We start from the raw sequence: 18,824 nt of genomic DNA on the forward strand, positions 1-18,824 counted from the left end.
TAAAAGGACGGGGGGGTGTAAAACCCGGGGTTGGATTGCTCAGGCCATGGTAAAACCCGGAGCTAGGCACCCCGTCGAAAGGACGGGCCTTGCAGCAGGAGCAAGCCGAGGCCTGGCTGGGAGGTTGCTGGCTCCCCAGCCCGTCTGAATCATAACTGCCTGAGCTCGCTGCATCCTCATTCATTGTGAAACCACCGCCTCCCTGGGTGACTGGCAACCCCAGCTGTGTGGGAGTCTGGGAGGGGAAGAGCAAGTGGGACAGGGCAGAGGGGCTGCGGCCTGGGACTGGCAGAACCGAGTGCCCTGGGGAGCCTGAGTGACAAGAGGGGCATCGGGAGAGCTGGGGGGATCCCAGGGCTGGGATAACAGGAGCTATGGGTCAGGATTGAGGGGCACTGGCAGAGCTGTGGGAGGAGCCCAGGACTGGGATAGGAGGTGGGGCTGCGGGTCAGGATCGAGGGGCACTGGCAGAGCTGGAGGAGCCCAGGGCTGGGATAGCAGGGGCTGCAGGTTGGAAGTGAGGGGCACCGGCAGAGATCGGTGTTGAGGGGGAATCAGAACTCACAGCACGAGTTGATCTCTACTCATGAATAATCCTCGGGACCCCCTAGCCCAGCATGGCTGATGAGCTGTACTGAGAGCGGCACAGCTGGTAACAAAACACTGGTGGGAATCACAGGGTTTTTCACTCTCTTCCGCCCCTCGCCCCCAAAAAATCCCCCAAACTTGTCCTTTTTCCGATAAAGAATGGTGAATTTCAAATACACCTAGAAATACTGTACATTCTTCCCTCCTCGCTGGGGAAAGCTCCAAACTACCGTGACCAAGGCAGCCGGTCAGACCTGGAGGGGCCGAGGCACAAAAGAACGAACAAACGCCCAACACAATAAAGATTTTGATCAGGTTGGGGTGGGGGAGGGCATCAAAATGGTCAGATTGCCCAGTGGGTCAGCCCCGGGGACAATCCAGGGCTGCCAGTAACAGCGACCCCCTCGCGTTCCCCTGGATCAGTCTGGGACATGGCCCCCCAGTCTCCCCCCCCCACACACATCCACTTTCAGCCCCAAGATACCAGTAGGATCCTTCAGGTTATCAACTCACGGTGACCTCAGCACCCTTGTGCTGGCCCAGCCCCTCTCTGGGGAGCCCCCCCCACAGGCCCAGGGACAAGATCTGGGTTCAGTCCCTGTAGTCGCGGGGGAGTTTGCAGCCTCACCTGCCTGGAGGCGTCGTGGAAGGGGAGATGGGGGCGGCGGGGGTTAAAAAAAATGTTTTAAACAAGCCCAAACTCCCCCCAGTGCAGAGAACAAACGCGTCCCCTCCCAGCCACGCCCCATGCAGCTGCTGGCGCAGTCACAGCCAGATGCAATTTCAAAGGCCGGGCTCAGACCTCCCAGCAAGCAGCTGTCAGCCCCTGAATGCTGCATCCATGATTAACAAGGGGGAGGGGGGTCTCCCCTTGGCTGCTCCCCCCACCACGGAAACAGCAGCATTCACCTGCCTAGGGTCCTTCGGCCACTGCGGCCGCTGATCCCAGCCTGCCCACAGGTGGTAGTGGGACGTCAGTCACAGCCAGTGGCTTATTATAGCAGGGGCTGATGTGCTGGCCACCAGCCACTGTGGGGCATTTCAGGCAACCTGACCTGCGGTAGGAGCCTGCCTCCTGGTGGTGCCGGGCTGGGCCAGGGGGCACCTCCTGCGGGGCCGAACCAGGCTCGCCTTACCAGGCTAGCGGGCCACGCCCCGGTGCAGGCTGGGACCTGCCCCTGCTGCGTGAAGACTCCCTCGAGCGAGCCAGGCTGCAGCGCGGAGGCCCCCATCCCACGCGGGAGTTTGGCTCTGCACCCCGCTGGCGACAGGGTCAGAGCGTAAGGGCAGTCTGGGGCGAGCGGCCCCCGTGGGCAGAGCAGCCATTGCAGCTGGAACCGTCGTCTTAGAGATGTCCTCTCCCCCGCCCCCCGGGGAGCAGCTAGTGGGTGCCCCGTAGTACCAGCGGGGCCCTGCTGGCAAGGCCAGCCCCCAGCACACCTTGGGGAAGGCCCTAACACGCCCAGTTTAGTTAGGCCTCTGAGCTGCCAAGGGAGCAGGGGGCTTGCTGGGAGTCAGGACACCTCGGTTCTCTACCCAGCTCTGCCAGTGCTTTGCTGTGTCATCCCAGGCAAGTCCCCCACGGTCCCGTCCCCCCATCTCCCACACACACATTCTGTGCCTCAGTTTCCCGCCCCCCCCCCCATGCAATGGGGTTAATGTTGCTGAGCCCCTGGTAGTGAGGTGGGTGGGTCAGCAGCAGGACAGAGATTCGGGGGCAGCAAAGCCAGGAGCAACCAGATAAATCACCCTTAAGCTGCGCAGGGGGACGGTGTGGGACATGATGATGATGGACAGTGTTAGTTTAAAGAGATAGCGTGATTTGTCAAGGGCTCTAAGGGCACAAGGGAGTGAGGTGGGTGTGTGAGACACAGTCCTTGGGTGGGGTTGGGGGTGTGTCACTGTGGGCTGAAGGCATGGGGTGGTCTGTGTGTGTGGGGGGGGAACCTGTGCTGTGTGTTGAGGGGAGCTGTGGGGGGGGTTGTCTGCTCTGTGTGGGGCTATGTGCTCCTTGTGGGGCTATGTGGGCGGGGGAGCTGCAGGAGGTGTTGTGGGGCCGGGGCACTGACCAGGGCAGTACCCATCTCGCTCTCTCTCCCAGACTGAGGGTCGCTGGCGTGGCCCATGCCGGGGGCAGGGTCCGGCGGGTCACATCACAGCACATAACCGGCCTCCATCTGCCACGGTGAGCGAGCCAAGGCCCTGCTGCCCACTGCCTCAGACTGCCCCACCTCACCCCCCTGGTCTGGTACCAGCTGCCAACCCCCACTCCACCTCACTTGCATGGCAACATCACAGCTGAGGGCCTCTCCCCACACACTGCTCCTCACAGCCTCCCCTAGAGCCCTGCTGGGCCAGGTATTGCGGGAGCAGCCAGATGTGGGGCAGGGGAGTGGGAGACACCCCCTTTTTCCAGCCTTGCCCCCGCCTGCTCATGACCGCCACAGCTCACCACACAAGTGAGGGGGACACCCCCCTCCCGGCCGACAGCTCCTTGACTCAGTTTCCCTCCTGCCGGCTCTGTTCCTTTCTCCCTCTCTTCTCTGGGTGGTGCAGCTGCTGGCTGTCTTTCCAGCTTGACCCTTTCCCATCCCCTCCATCTCTCTCTCTTCTGGTGCATCCTCCCACCCCATCTCTGCCAAGTGGTTTCGGGGGGGAATGTGTCATACAGAGAAAACCAGAGGCCCAGTCTCACTATTACCAAGCCCCTGGCTGATCTGTCTCAGTAGGCCAGGCCCCGTCATTACTGTAGCACGCCAGGCTCCGGGCGGGTGGCAGGCTGGCATGAGGTGGGAGGAAGTGGTGAGGCCGAGGGCCTGGGAACCGAGTCGGTTACGCCCGCGAGCAAGAAATGACACAGCCGGGAGGCAATTCGTTCCGGGGGTGGGAACTCGCCATGGCTTGTTTATGTTGCAGTGTGGCTCGGGCCCCCCCCCCTTTATGGAAGGTGCCATTCGGGGGCCCAGCCTGGCCTCCTCCTATGGGACTCGCTAAAGGAGCTTCTGCTGCCAGGCTGAATCCAGCCCCGTTAGCCAGGGTAGGGGAGAAGGGGGCTTGGGGGGCCTTGCCCATTGCACCCCCTTTTTGCAGGCTGTCTCTCCAGGGCAGTGAGGATCCAGGGGGTCACAGAGCCCTGTTTCCCCCTCAGGGGAGTCATGGGGCCCCAGAGAGGGGGACCACAGGACTGTCAAAGTGGCTGTGAAACCCCCACACACATGGACAGACTTGCCCCACTGCCAGCCTCTAGCAGGGCTTCCCACGCCCGCCCCTCCTCAGGGCCAGCTCCTGCTCCCTCTGACCCAATTCCCCATTGTGCCGCACCCTACGCCTCTTTTGCACTGCCGCTGAAATCAGTGCAGAATCAGGCCCATCGGAACGGAATCAGGTTGGGGCCCCTGCCCCGTGTGGCAAGCCTGAGCGAAAGAGGGGAATCTCCATGAGCTGAGAGCAATATAGGGCTCATGACACACGGACAAGAGGTTCTGATTCCAACTGTTACCAGGGAGCGCGGACGCGTTACAAGATCAAGGGCATCAGAATGAAACTACACTTGAAAAACATCCAGGAGGTTTAGGTGTCACAAACCACAACCCCCCTGCAACGTTTCACTCTTGAGCAGGGCACGCGGTGGGGCAGGGAGGGAACCGGCTTTCACACCTTGCTGCTCTTTGATCCAGCTCAGTTCAGACCCATGGGCCCCCTGAACTGATTTCTCCATCCAGGTCAGGCTAAAAAAAAAAAAATTACCCAGCGGACCAGGCAGCCACGTGACCTGGTGACTCAGACAAGCCACAGTTGTGGTTTGCCCTGAAAGCGAAATGCTGCATGCGAGAGTCCCCTCCCCGCCTCAGTACACTATTCTGGGCATCGGCTGCCCCTCCCTGCTCAGTGCCATGGTGGATGGGCTCGCCACTGGGGTCGGCTTCCGCAGCATCCCCCTCTCTTCCCCAAGCCCCTTCCCTGGCTCTCTTCCACGTGCCGGTCCCTGTGCCTCGCACATCAGCCCCATGGGCAAACATTGCACTGTCTTGATGTAAGTGGCATGCGTGGGACTCTGTCATCCCAGCACGGGCCCATGGAGAGTGGGGGAGGGGAAATCAGGGTTGCCGCATTCAGCCCCATCTCCCCCCCCCCCCCCGACCCCATCCCGACTTCCTACCCATGCTGGAGCTTCTGGATTGGCTGGAAAGGAGGGTGACAAAAGCTCTTTGGAAACTGGTGCCATCTTCCCGGTTCGGTTCTGAAGCTTAGCAGCTGTGCAGATGGCCTGGGCTGGTCCAGTGAAGGGGGATGGGAAGGGGCTTCCACTGCTCAGCGGGCACTGGGCGTCCCCCATCAGGGCACAAGCCACAGCCCTGGCGCAGCCCAGCCGTGGGACAAGTGGAGCGTCCAGCTGGACAGAGCCAATCCCCTGGCACGTGCCAAGATCTCCCCGGTGCCACATGGGAGGAGAGCAAGACAGCTGTCCATCCACGTGGCTCCCAGTACCCCGGTATCTCTGCCTGGGAAGGACCCTATGCCAACAGGGAATCCATGGGAACCACAGGAGGGAAAGGGAGACCCTCCGATCTACCGGGATCTGAGCCTAGAGGGATGGGACTGACCAGCTCCAGTTACAGATGAGCTGAGCTGCAAAGTTCAGTCCGATTTTGACCTCCACCCGCCCCAGGCTCCAGGTTCCAGTCTGGGGGTGGTGAATCCTATTGAAACAGGGAACGAGCCACTGGGTGAAGTGGGATGCTCCCCAATGCGATGGTACCAGGAGCCAGCTGAAGATCCCAGCTAGCTAGCACTGCACAGAATGGGGGGGCTGCAGGGGGAGCCGTGAAAAGCTACCCCCACCCCATGTAGTGAGCAAAGGGGGGCGGGGGGGGGGGGGCTTTTCTTACTAGAGAAGCTCAAACGTGCCTGCAGAGCATCTCTGTGCATCTCCCCAACCACTCGCCCAGCCCACCAAAACCACAGTCTAGCAGGGTTCTCCTCTGGTGCGCAGCTGAGGAGCCCCTCGCCCACGCCAGGGCGGGTCTCTCCCACGCCCTCCGCTATCTCTCCCCTCCCGGCCTGGAGAAGTTCTCCTTTCTGCAGCCCAACGCCGCCCGGAGCGTCCCCGTCGCATCAGCGCTGCGGCTCCCTGCCCGTCACCACAGCCTTCGCCCAGCCCCTGCGCAAACACGCAGCCCTTGCCCCAAACCACTGCCGCTCGGCTGGGACATGGAGAAACCGAGGCACGGGGCGAGCCCCGACTGGCTTGAGGTCACAGGCGGAGCCTGCGCTGGAAATGGCACCCAGGTTGCTCAGGTCCCAGGTTCACACCTCACCACAGCCCTCCCAGCCCCACCGACACTTGGGCAAAGGTGTGATCGCTTCTCTTCCACAAGCACACCGCCCCTTTTCCCCTGCCCCTCCACCAGGGGGAGACCAGACAGGCACATCAGAGCAACCTGCTAGACAGAGGATTTCCAGGGGTGGCTGGGAGTCAGGACTCCTGGAGTCTAGTCCTAGATTCCCAGCGTGACCTTGGGCCTGTCTTGTCTGGTAGCTGTAGCAGGCTAGGGGATGAAGTCAGGACTCCTGGGTTCTAGTCCCCGCTGTTTCAATCTCCCCCCAAACCCCAGAGTTAGATAACAGAGCACGCAACTCGAACGGGGACACGGAGACCAAGGTTTGGCCAAGAGCTCATGAGAGACGCGTGGAGGCTGCTCGGGTGGCAGGAGCGCAGAGGAGACGGCCCTTGATCTGCTTTGCAAGGACAGGAGACCGAGTCCCTGTGGTTCCTAAATGAAACCTTTGAGCTGGTCCCTCAGAGGAACGGGGAGCATGTGGGACTGTCAGCAGCCCCCTGGAGGGGCAGCATGGCCTAGCAGATGGGGCCCAGGCACCAGGACGCCTGGGTTCTAGTCCCAGTTCTGCCCTGGTCTCAGCACGGCCTTTGCAGGGAGGGGTGTCCCCAGGGGGGCTGGAACAGTTTGTAGAGTGGGGGGGGCTGCGCACCATTGAACCAAACTGTAAACCCTGGATAGGATGGAAACCACTTCAAGCCGGGAACTGCGGCGGCACCCCTAGCTCCAGCACCAAGGGGTGTCCCTGAAACAGGTCGGAGGATGCCCACTGACGTCAGTTTCACTGTGCGATCGGTTAATTTCCTGCGGGGGGGGGGGTTTCTCATTTACCCCTCCCTCACGCCCCTCCAGTGCTGGATCAGTGATTGAAGCGGATTCTTAGCCCAGATAGGACCTGCCCCCCTAGGCCCCCGGGAGCTGACCTCTGTCACCCCCTCCCAACTTAGCTCACAGCACAGATTCCTCCAACATGGCTGGCGTGTGTGTGTGTGGTGGGGGCGGGGGGGAGGGGAGGGATCCAGGCATGGTAAAATTCCCCCCTCCCCCCATAATAGGCAGCGCATTTGGGTGCTCCATGCTAAGCAGGGGCCCTGCATGCCAGGCTCTCCCCACAGTAACAGGAAACAGCTGGGTGGTTGCTCAGTGCACACCTGGGGGGGGGAGGGGGGGAGTAGTGGGGTGTGGGTTCCCCCCACCCACACAGGCTGTGCTTTGTAGTCAAGATGGAGGGGGAGGCCCAGCTGCACCAAATAAAAGCAGATGGGAAGACTGCAGGGTGAGATTGTGCAACACGCAAACCACCACCCCCCACCCCCTCCTCTCACGGATGTTACGAGGGACGGGCGCGGTCCCTCGGTCGCAGCACAGAAGGGCGAGCCCAGGAGCCCTCCGGGCAGCCACTTCCTCCCCCACCACCTCTGTGCCTCAGTTGCCTCCTCTGTACCATGAGAGATCAAAGCACTGAGCAGGGGGCGAGGCTGAATGTCAAGGAAGCTGGGAAGAAAGATGCTAGCAGCAGCCGCATGACTCTGTTGGGGTGAGGGTGGGTATGTCACTGCCCTCTGCTGGAGGCACTCAGAATGGCTCAGCTGTGTGCACTAGACCCTGCACTGCTAAGAGCAAAGGAGGAGTCTGTTAGCTCACTTGGGAGGGGCAGGAGGATCACAGTTTTAGACCAGCTGCTGCCATGATAGCAACGAAGCTCCCAGCTGGCTGCAGGTCTGATACAGAATTTGAGAGCGCAGCTGTGCTGGGTGAAGAATCCCTGTATAAACAGCCCCCACCCCAGAGACAGCTGCATCTTGCTACTATGTGAAGGATCCCTGTATAAATGACTCCTGCACCCCACCCCAGAGGTGGCTGCATCTCAGCCCGGAGAGATGACTCTTCTGCTGAGCCTGAGAGTCTGTGAAGTGGGGTTGCCATGGAAACACAAATGGCCACTGAAGGTGGCGTGGAGAGGGGCGGGGGGAACAGAGCGCTCCTGAGAGGGGCCGGGGAGCGAGACCCTTCCCCAAAGGCCAGGCCTTTTAACCAGCCATCCATCTCCATCAGGCCGAGGATCTCCCTGCCTTTAATGGGGCGTCATAAATCGCAGGGCTGTCACAGGCACACGGCCGCCCCCCATGGAAAGACAAACACTGCTGCCACCTTTAACCCTTGACACTCCATCTCACCGGCGGGGCCGCTGTCTCGCCCTGCGCGGTGCTGGCGACCAGGAAAGCCCTGGGGAGCCCAGAGCCTGTGGGAAGGGGGATGCTGGATGCGCTGGGGGCCTTGGATGGACTGAGAGGGAGGTGACACACAGGGAACAGCCAGTCTGGATCGGCCCAGTGGGCCCATCTAGCCCGGTATCCTGCCTGCTGCAGTGCCTAAGAGCAATGGAGCTGCTGGGCCCCTGCTAACCCCCAGACCTGAGTGATCTGCAAGGGCCAGGCGGCCGGCTGGGATTGGAGGGCCCCTCATGCTTGCCCCACTAGCCCGCGCTGCCTCAGACATGGGACTCAGGGCTCCCTGGCCTCGGGCGCGATTCCTGATTAGCCACGGCCCAGCAGCTGACCTGAGCACGCTGGTCTGCGGCAATGCAAGGAAGGGCAGAGGCTCTGGCGGTGAGAGCATGGGACTCGGAGCTGGCAGCTCCGGGCTTTGCCGCCGACTCCGTGCCCCGCTGCGTGCCTCAGTTTCCCCCAGGGTCTGTACAGTGGTAGGCAGCTGCCTCCTAGGAAAGCTTTGAGACCCTGAGACCCCACCCCGGAGGCAGTCCTCCAGTCCCTGCAGGGCACCCCCTTCCATGTGTGTGGACTTCAGGAGACTCTATGCAATGACACCAGGCAGCCCAGCAGGGGGAGCTAGGGAGCCAGAGGGAACCGCCCTGGGGTCCCCTGTGTGCACCAGCACAGAACCCCCTTGGTATTCGCTGCAGCTGCTCCCTGCTGCTAGGGTGGGGTCTGCACACCAGGACAGGACACCCCACCCCACACATTGCACAAGAGCTTTGTGCTGGGACATTGACACATGCGTTAATGCTCCTCACTTGCAGCCCAGAGCGTCCCCTTCAGCCCCATGACTACCACAATAGCTGGCCCCATGGGCCAGTTAACCCTAGACATGGGGTGGGGGAGAGACCCAGCCACCCAAGGGGGAGAAGGGGTTAAGCAGGAGGCTTCGATCTAATGACCCCTCTCCCACTACTCTGGCATCCAGAATTAGCCCCCCGCTGGGGTCTGTCCCAATGCTGCACTATCTAGTATACTATCACTGAGTCCTCCAACCATAAAACACATGCCGCTCCCTCCGCCCCCCCTCCAATCTAGCAACTGGTTCATTAATGGAAAACACCCTACTATAGCTACCAGCTGGTGGAGCTGCTCCTTTAGCTGGAAGTGGTAGAGATGTGTGCTGCGGGGCTGAATGCCCCCGGTCCCAATCCTGCTGCAGAGGGGACTGGGGGTCATTGCATTAGCAGGACCAGGATGTGCATGGAAAGCAAAGCTAGTTTATAGAGGGGGGTTAGGGAGGAGAAAGACCCCAGATATGAGGCTAAAGTAGTCACAGACCCCACGGGCTGAGCAATATGGAAAATCCAGCCTGTATCAATCCACCTCCCTGTCCCCCGACATCACACCCACACTGCTCTGGGGCCAATCCAGCATCACTCTTACCCACGCTAGGCGATCGCTGAGAACTAGGACACAAACTCACTAACCATTGCATCAAGCAGCAACATCAGTCAGGGGATGCTCAGTGTTTGCCCAGAAAGTGCCCCGGGGGCCCTGGGACTCTCCGAGAACCTCAGCGTCTATTGTGTCTGCAGAGAACTGGAAAAACCATGAGCCAGATGCACCCTACCAGCTCCCAAACAAGAAGAGAAAGATAACAGAACCCAACAGTGGTTTTTTTTTTTTTTTTAACCCTTACAGATTTTTGGAGGGACCCATAACTTCTGACCAGCCAGCGTTGCTGATACTATTACAGTAGGACCCGCCCAAATCCCCATGCTTACCTCACCAAAGAGACGCTTGTTAGGGTACCAAGCTACAGCTTCCAAATTCTGCACAACCCCTTTCTCCTTAGGAGCAGGTGACCGCTGGTTTATATAGAGGGAGGCGGAGCTTGGGCACCCCTCAGATCCCGCCCACTCCTGGAGAGACGGTATAAAAAGACCCACTCCGTATTGGCTCACCTTTTTGCCTGCAGGTAGGGTGAGAGGAGGAGGTGATTAGTTGCTGTGGCTGGGGGTGCAGGGTGTGTTCCTGGGGGGGAAAAAGGCTTTTTGTGAAGCTGCTTTCAGGAGACAGATTGTGCTGGGCAGGTTTAGTGAGAAAAGAGGGCTGATTTGAGCCCGGCTCGGTGAGGGGTTTTTCAGGAGACACAGTGGGGCAAGAAATTGAGGAGGGGCAGGGATGGGTGACTAGAAAAAGGGAGGGGTGCTTTGCATGGGTCACAAGCGCTCCCCACCCCCACCTGTTGTGTTCCTGGCAGTTTTTGCTCAGGTTGGCACCCGGACACCTGCTCGGAGACTTGAAGGCTGGTTGGGACCATCACGATCGTCCAGTCTGATGTTCTGCGTGGCAGGCCACTAAGCCACTGTGGGCCCCCCCGTCATAGGCCCAGAACCTCTGGCCAAGCTGCCCCTGAAGCACTGTATTAGCACCTGTGCACCCCTTGTGGCTGGGGGGGAGGCTGGGCTGCTGGGAGGTTTCCTGGGGTGCTGGGAGGGGACCCTGATGCCTGGTGATGTCTCCTTAAAGCACGACTGGGTTAATGTCTGGGGAAGCCCCCCACAGCCAGCCCTGTGTTGGGGTGCTGCCTGCCCCCCACTGCTGTACGGTGTCTGTGGCAGGGAGCAATTGATCGCCCAGCTGCTGCCCACATTGTGTGAGGCCCCGAGCCCTCCCAGGTAATGGGTAATAGGATTACCTGGCAGCTCCTGGGGGAGGCACCTGCCTATTGATCTCCATTAGCTCCCCCATTCAGTCAGCGTTCGGGTCGTGCTGGGGTCACGGGCCCAAGCCTAACCCAATCAATGCAGCGCTTCAGCGGGGAAGGGGTCTCCGGCAGGGAGCGGGCTGGGGGGAGTCAGCCGCTCTCTGCAGGTGAAAGGGGTATCACAGTCCCTGCCTGATTCAGGTGGGAGGGAATTGTGTCTAGGGCTTTATAATTCTTGGCCTGGTCCCCCCACAAAGGCAGACACACACCCCCAAGCTGACAGAAGTGGGGTGGGTCATGGAAGGGCAAAGGGGATCAGGGGTGAGCTGTGCTGGCAAAGTGGGGAGGATTGGGGCGGGGGGACTGGCCAGTTGCTGTCTGAGAATCAGGGTGGCTATAAGAAGAACAGGAGTACTTGTGGCACCTTAGAGACTAACAAATTTATTAGAGCATAAGCTTCCGTGGACTACAGCCCACTTCTTCGGATGCATATAGGGTGGCTATGTGTCCTATCCCCCCTACTGCTGAGTACTAAGGGGGATTCTCCTCTAGCTGTGGAGGCAGGAGCAGCTGGGCTTTTGGTGCGCTGGCCGCATGAGTCTGAATCCCTGCCAGGGTCCTGAGCGCCCCCTGCTGATGCCCCTGAGCTGGACACGAGCAGCAGCGTCATGGGGGATGGCCTGGGGTTTGGCCTTTTATAACCAGCAGGGTCCCTTTGCCAAAGGGATCCCAAACACATCCCCGCACAGCGCCCCCCTGGCGGAGTAGGAGCAGCACCCGGGCATGGTGCAGCTAAAGGGGAGGTATTTATCTGGGGTGTTGGGTGAGAGGAGCCTGAGGTTCTCCTGGGCTGGCCCAGCTCCTAGTCTGGAGAGGGGTTTGGCCCCCAGTGACTCTAAGGGCGTTACTGTGGCTTTACCCCAGGGTGCGCGAGAGGAATTGGAGACACTGCTCAGCCTAACACCCCCACCCCATCGGTAACTGGCTGCCCCCCCTTCCCAGAAGCCAGCCAGCCTCTCCACCGCCAGGAAGAGCTTCCTTCCGACTTTCTTCATTTCTCCCAATTGAATTTATTTCAGGCGCGTGTGAAGTCATTGGGCCGCCTCCTGATTTCATTAGCCGGCCCCATGGCCCGCGGGGCGGCTGGGGCTGTCGGCTGGATGGAGATCTATAGGCCAATATCGGGCGCGAGAACTAGCCAGCCTGGTTCCCGGCAGACACATTACGGACGGGACAATCGCCTCGCAGCCTCGGCGCGCCTGACGGATTAGCGTATAAATCCTCCGACAGGCTGCTAAATGGGGGGTGGGGGGTTCTCTGGGGTGGGGAAGGAAGCTCGGAGCATCTTTGTCTGCAGTGCCCGGGCCTGGCCGCAGAGCAGGGTGGCTGGAATCTTGTCACCCAGGGCCTGATCCTACCCCCAGTTGGCAGTGCCACCATGCCCACTTCAAGGGTGTAGGAGCAACCCCCTGCCCGCACCATGCTGGCTGCATCCATTGTGTCCCCCAAGTTAGACAGCAAGTAGGAGGGGAAACTGAGGCAGGAAGAGGCCAAGGGACTCTCCTGAGGTCACCCAGCAGCCAAGGCAGGAATAGAACCCAGGTGTCCTGCTGCCCAGCCCAATGTTGTACCCGTGAGACAATGCTGCCTCTGCCTAGTCCCCATTTATCTGGGTATGGCCCATGTCTTGTCAGGGCCCTAAAGTCCCTCAGGCTGCTGCATTGCTACGCTCAGCATCTGCCCCAAGGAGGTGGCATCCCTGCGGGTAAGGGCTGGCACGACGGGGGGAAACATGCCTGGAAAGATCTGGTCCATGGCAAAAACCTCTGCACCCCAATAACCAGGCAGCCAGGCTAGGCACACATGGGCAGGGCAGAGAGGGGCTGGCAGGTGGGAAAAACTGGGCAGGGGGAGGGTGGTCTAGTGGTCAAGGAGGGACTTCTGGGTTCCATTTGCAGCCCTGGGATGTAGTGGTTATGACGGGGAGTCAGGACTCCTGGCTTCTCGTCCCAGCTTAGGGGGAGAAGCAGGGTCTAGTGGTTAGGGCAGGTGGGCCGGGGCACTAGGGCCCCTGTGTTCTTTGTCTGGGTCGGCTGGGTCATGTATTCTTATAGCTAAAGTGAGGTCAGGCTGCCAGGACTCCTGGGTCCCATCCCCAGCTCAGCGGTGCCATGATCAAGGAGGCCCTGGGGGTGCAGGGTTGACTCACCCCAAGAAAGGGAAGAAGCTGGGTCCAATTTTCTCCTTACAGATCTCCAGATCCCATGGCTTAGATCTAGCCAGGTCTGTCTGTCTGTCCCATCCTCCCTAGCCGTGGAGAGGCGATATGCCCCTGGGAAGCCCCGTCCCCTGTCACCTCGCACCCCCCCCCGGGGGGGCCCATCTCTCTCTGGCCTTGGCTGCCCTGCGGCAGCCCCGCAAGCTGGGACAGGGCTCTGTCTGGCACAGTCAGCTGCCGTGTCATGGGATGGGGAGATGAGATGAGCCAGCGCCAGGAACGTGGCCTCCTCAGCCCCACCCTCAAGGAGGAGGGCTCCCCCTCTCAGCGCTTTGCTGGCATGTGCCCATTGACCCCCGGGAGCCGTGCGGAGCCTTATCCCTGATTGGTCTCTGGGGAAACCGAGGCACGGAGAAGGCAAGCGTCTCAGCTGAAGCACGCCTGCTTGTCAGCGAAGGAGCAGGGATAGAACCTCAAAGTCCTGGCTCCCAGCGCCCCCTGCTCTAACCCACCAGCCCCCACTCCCCTCCCAGAGCTGGGGAGAGAACCCAGGAGTCCTGCCACCTTTCCCCAGTGTAGACGCAGGGTAATGCTTTTCAGTGGATTTTAGCTGGCCAGGACCCAGGTTGGGCAAGAGACCAGAACCCTGGAATCGGGGCAAGGGCCAAGAGAAGCTCTCTGCACCAGGGACTGCAGCTGTGCGGACTAGGGGTCTGACGCCGATCTCCCTGGCTGTCACCCCGAGGAGGGGGTCTCCCGCAAAGAGGAACTGGAACAGTCGAGTACACACGTCTCTCTTTATATGGTGGTAGCACCGAGAGCGGGGCCCCGTTGTGCCAGGCGCTGCACACAGGAGTGCTGCCAGCTTTTTTGCCACCTTAGGCGGCGGAAGGTCCCGCCCCCGAAATAAGGCCGATGACGAAGATCCGGTCACCGCCCCTCAAATGTTAGCGCCCTGGTCGCCTAATGGGTTGCGCCAGCCCTGGCTGCACAGACCCCACTCAGACCCCTAAGAGCGAACTACTGGGCTAGCAGGGGGCTGCGGGTTGGGAGTGAGGGGCACCGGCAGAGCTGGAGAGTGGGGGAAGCTCAGGGCTGGGAGAGCAGGGGGCAGCGGGTCAGGAGTGAGGGGCATTGGCAGAGGGGCTGTGGGGAGCCCAGGGCTGCGAGAGCAGGGGGCTGTGTTCGGGAGTGAGGGGCACCAACAGAGCTGTGTCTGTGTACGATGGGGAGGAAGCCCAAGGCTGCGATAGTGGGAGGGGGCTGCAGGCCAGGGAAGGAGGAGAAGGGGGGTCGGTTTCCTGCTCAACGCGAGGGGGGCCCCGCTCCGGTTGGGCTCCCTGCCCCGTCGCCATCCAGCCGCAGCAGACGCTGAGCTCCCCGGCACATCTGCAATCGGTTTAGAGTGAAAAGAGGATCTGTGCGGCCCTGGCATGCAGGCTCCCCCCTTCCCCTCCGGGCCCCCCCCCCTTCCCATCCACAGCCAGGGGCTTCCAAGAAGTTAAGCAAACAGAGTTCTCCGGGGGAAGCTGGGTCCGTGTCCCGCAGCCTGGTTCTCCCTGTCAGCGTCCGGGCGGGGGAGGGAGCGACCTGGGCACATTCCCCGCTTCCTCTTGGCTGGCCAAGCGCCCGGTGCTTTGATTCATGGCAGGCACACTTAGCCCAGGCCCCATGTGGCACAGCCATGGCACACGGGTGGCACAGACACCATGCCCGGGCGCCAAGCAGCGCAGTGATGTCACACCCCCCTCTGGAAAATACCCCCAGGCCTTGGCCAGACCCCCAGCCCGGGAACCTGGTGTGGACCAGACGTCGGGACGCTGGCCCCAGCTACGGGCCCAGCCCTCCCGTGCTCACTGGGATCTGCACCCCAGGGCGCCGGGATTCCCACACCTCGGCTCCTCCCATTGCCAGGGCAACCAGAGTCTCTCCTCTGAGCGCCCAGATGCTGGGGGAGGGCTGGGCTTCTTTAGTTGTTGTCCTTAGCTGCACCCGGGCAGGGACCCCTGGGCTCTGCCCCGCCACGCGAGGGACGAAGCAGCCCGGGAGAGGACCCCGCTCAGAGCTTTGTAGTAGATCCCCACCTCCCTCCAGCCCGGCCAGGTCCCCTCTCCCGGCTCCGCTTCCAGGTGGTTTCTGTTTCCTGTCGGCAGGCTGGGGGGAGAGCCCTGGGGAGGGTGTGGGGGTGGCTGGGATCGAACCCCTGACTGGTTAGTTCAGAGGCTATAGCAGGCTCAGACACGGTGCAGCCACTAGAGGGGGACGGAGAGCAACTGGGGCTAGAGCGCCAATGGGCTCAGGTGCTGACATGGGGCATTGGGCGCCCCCGGTGGTAGCCCTGGGTAATTACGCCACCCAGCGTCCTTAGGGAGGCCTGTGTTTCGGGAGCCAAGGAAAGCCTGGGGATTGCTGGCTGCAGAGAGCAAGGTCTCGATTTCCATCCTCTCTGTGTGCCACAGCCCGGACGCCTGGGTTCCATGTCCAGCATGGGGAGGGGAGTGGGCTCTGGTGGTTAGAGCGGGCAGCCAGGGTGTCAGGACTCCAGGAGCTCTGACGCTGACCATGGATAAGTCCCCTCCCCCACTCCCTGCCTCAGTTGCCCCATCTGGACATCTAGGTCCCAGATGCCCTTTGGGGCCGGATAGGGAGACATGCCCCATTCTTCCCAGGGGATTTGGTTTACGGGGTGCAGAAGTGGAGTTCTCGGGGAGCTCACACCCAAGGGCAGGGAGGCAAGCACCACAAGCTCCCCGTGCCCCAGCCCTGCCCTGGGCAGCTGCCATCTGAGGCAGAGAGAGGGGCATTCAATTGCAGGGGAGGGGGAAATCCCTTCTTGCTAGGGAACAGGCTGAGACCTGCCAACTCTTCCCACGCCCCTGAGAAGGGAACTTCGGGCCACTCCACTGGGGGGCCCCCTAGAGCTCACGGGCTCCCTACTCTGCTCCTGGTCGCCCCACCGCCGGGGCTAATGTCCCAAAGGCCAGCGAACCACGGGGCTGGGAGGAGGCCTAGGGAGCCGCAGACTCCAAAGCCCAGCTCATCCCTGTCCTGGCACAGCGCCCCCAGCTGGGTGCACGGCAGGAGAGAGGGACGGTGAAAGCAAAGCCGATTGAGGGGACAGAGAGAGGGACGGTGAAAGCGGAGCCGATGGAGGGGCAGAAGGAGGGGGGAACTGACGGAGGGGACGGAGAGAGGGATGGTGAAAGCGGAGCCGATGGAGGGGCAGAAGGAGGGGGGAGCAGACGGAGGGGACGGAGAGAGGGATGGTGAAAGCGGAGCTGATGGAGGGATAGAAGGAGGGGTACTGCCATCTCAGCTCCTGCTAGCCCGGGGGAGAGGGGGGCTGGGGTCTCTCTAGGATGAGTGGGGAGGAAACAAACAGCCCCATTAATGTCTCCCCTTTGCTAGGAGTGAGTCAATATTTTCTCTGCCTCCCCCCGCACCCAGCCCTGGAGCCCAGCCCAGCTGCCTCTGGGCTGAAATAACCACTTCAGAGCGCGGTGGCTGGGGGGTGCGGGGGGGGGTCCATGGAATGAAACCCAGGCTTTGAGCTGCCCTTTCTGAGGGCTGGGCCTGGCATGCCCAGCCACGGCTGGGGGCTAATTACAGCAAACCACGCGGGGGAGGGGGCCGCAGCATGTTTGGGCCACATGTGGGGGGTGGGGGGGGGGGGGGAAGGGTGGCCCTAGGGTGGGGGGGTGGGGGGGGGGAGCGTGCAGAAGGGCCGCCATGAGGGGGGGAGCGGGGGGGGGCTGGGGGGGGGGGGTGAGAGCCTGGGGAGTGGAGTCTGCACTCACACGGGTGTCAATCTGGATTCACTCCACTGAGCTGGGGGGAGGGTCCTGATTTACACTGGGGAGAGCAGAGTCCAGCCCCTGTCCAATGTCTGTGCACATGTGTGTGTCTGTGCATGTGTGTGTGTCCGTGCACATGTGTGTCTGTATCTGTATGTGTTTGTGTCTGTTTGTATCTCTGTGTGTCTGTGCATGTGTGTGTGTGTGTCTATGCATGTGTGTGTCCGTGCAAATGTGTGTGTCCATGCACATGTGTGTCTGTATCTGTATGTGTTTGTGTCTGTCTGTATCTCTGTGTGTCTGTGCACGTGTATGTGTGTGTCTGTGCATGTGTGTGTTCGTCTCTGCACCTGTGTATATCTGTGTGTGTGTCTGTGCATGTGCCAGTATCTGTGTGTGCCTGTGCATGTGTGTGTGTCTGTGCACATGTGTATATCTGTGTGTGTGTCTGTACATGTGTCAGTATCTGTGTGTGTCTGTGTTTGTGTGTATGTATGTGTGTGTGTCTGTGTTGGAGGGAGGCAGCATGGCTGTGAGGCGGTTGGGGGTGCCCAGACACGGTTGTGAGCGAGGGGGTTGGGGTTGGCTGTATGTGCAGACCAAGTGCAGAAGAGTGCAAGGAGAGGGGGGGAGGTGCACATGACAGTGTGAGGTGTGTGTGTGAGGTGTGTGTGCACGAACAGCCGTGCGAGACTAGGTGTGGTAAAGGGGCGCATATCAGGGCAGGACAGGTGAGGCCCCACCCACCAGCCCAGCTCCCCTATCGCAGTCTCACGGGGGCGGGGGGGGGTCCAATGGCGCCTCCACACACCCCCCACCCTCACCCCCATCCTGGGCAGAGCAGGCCCTGGGCAGGCAGGGGTTAAAACTCAGCATTCCCTGGGACTTTCCATTTTAATTAACTTCTCTTTTAAAGCGTGAACGCCTCCTCCTGTGGTAGCATAGGGACCTCCTCTCCCACTGCCAGCCCAGCTCTGGGAGGATGGGGGGAGGGTAGTAAAGTCAGATTGGTGCCCCCCACAAGGAGGTGTGGGGGGCGTCTGGCACAGAGCCCTGAGCCCGGGGTAACTGATGGCTGAGGAGTCAGACCTGTGAATTGAACCAGCATTAGCCAGGGAATCTCCATTAGCTGTTAGCCATGTGGCGACTAGGACACACAGATGAGCACTTCTCATTCAGGCCTGGAGAGGGCAATGGTACACATGCCCACATGGAAGGACAGGAGGGCATGCGCACGGACGCGGGAATGCACATGAATCCGCACAAATGCACACGCATCCACACACACACAAACCACATACATGTCCACCCGTATGCACACACAAATACCTGCATGCAGATACACACACCGATGCATGTGCGTGCGCGCACACACACACACCCACACACAGAGGAACCAACTCAACTTTCCGCAGCTCCCCGTGGAGCGAGTTGGTTTGAAGCAGCCCTAGCTCAGAGATGTTGCTCTATTGACACAGGACCATGCCAGCAGGCGGCCCTGGGGGGGTGCAATGGAGTGGGGGGGCCCAGTCTGCACCTTGCAAGAAAATTGTCTGGGCTCTTTTTAGAGCAAGAGCTCCTACGTGCCCAGGGCAAACCCCGCTTGGGCCATGCACCCCGAATGCTGGCTGGGCCGGCAGCCCCAGGGGTTCCTGATTCTGTGCATTCTGGCCTAGTGCGTGTGGCTACGTCCCCCCAGCACAGCTCTGCCAGTGGTGCCCCTCAGTCCCGACCTGCTATCCTAGCCCTGGGCTCCCCCTCCCCACCAGCTATTCAGGTTTCATGACCTGGGCAAACAGCCAGTAGGTCCAGGCATGGGACCAAAGCTCTGAGACCCAGGGCCACCCCCCTGCCCCATCCTCCCCCAGTAGAGTGACCAGATGGTAAGCGGAAAATATCAGGACCACTGCAGGGGGGGCGTTTTGTTTTTTTTTTACACTCACCCGTCCAGGTCTT

The sequence above is a fragment of the Trachemys scripta genome, chromosome 16, assembly GCF_013100865.1.
Source record: "Trachemys scripta elegans isolate TJP31775 chromosome 16, CAS_Tse_1.0, whole genome shotgun sequence".
Classification (NCBI taxonomy): Eukaryota; Metazoa; Chordata; order Testudines; family Emydidae; genus Trachemys; species Trachemys scripta.